Source organism: Ursus maritimus, unplaced genomic scaffold (assembly GCF_017311325.1).
Source record: "Ursus maritimus isolate PB19 unplaced genomic scaffold, ASM1731132v1 scaffold_5, whole genome shotgun sequence".
Classification (NCBI taxonomy): domain Eukaryota; kingdom Metazoa; phylum Chordata; class Mammalia; order Carnivora; family Ursidae; genus Ursus; species Ursus maritimus.
The window spans coordinates 77,126,624-77,127,231 of record NW_024426663.1 but is presented as its reverse complement, the minus strand read 5'-3'; positions in this window follow the sequence as shown (position 1 = coordinate 77,127,231).

Below are 608 nucleotides of genomic sequence, written 5' to 3'. Positions count from 1 at the left end.
ACCTGCAGGCGCCGCCACCGGTGTGTGGGGGAGGGGAGGAGAGAAAGGAATGGGAGGGTCACAGCAGCACCAGCTCAGGACGGACACCGCAGAAGCCCTTGGTGAAGCTCTTGGAAGCCAGCCGCTCTGGACACAGACCTTTGGGTACGCCGGTCGCCTGGCGGGAAATTTGCCTGCTCTTCGCCACCGCAGCGACCCTGAAGATCTAATCGTCCCCGCTTCCCAGGGCAACTTTCTGGCCGAGCTAGGTGCCCCCATCCCTGCCTCGCTGTCGCAGACGGGGACGGGGGCTGTCAGCCGCGGACTCTCGAGAGAACGCTCCCCGCGGCGGCACCTTCTCGCCCTCCAGGGTGGCGCCCCGGGAGCCCCCCCCGCGGTCCTGTCTCTGCAAAGCCTTGAACTCACCGAGCCCCGGTTTGCGCTGGCGTCTCCCGGCGGCTGCGAGGCTGTGCGTCCTTGAGTGCAGGCTGTCTTGGGAGGTAGACAGGGATGCTTTGAAAGGGGAAAAATAGTCCTTAGGGGAAGATTGGGCCTGGGGCGTCTGTGCAGCAGGGGAAAGAAGGCAATGCCCTCGCTCCGGGTCTGTCGGGTTCTGGGAATGGCCCCCC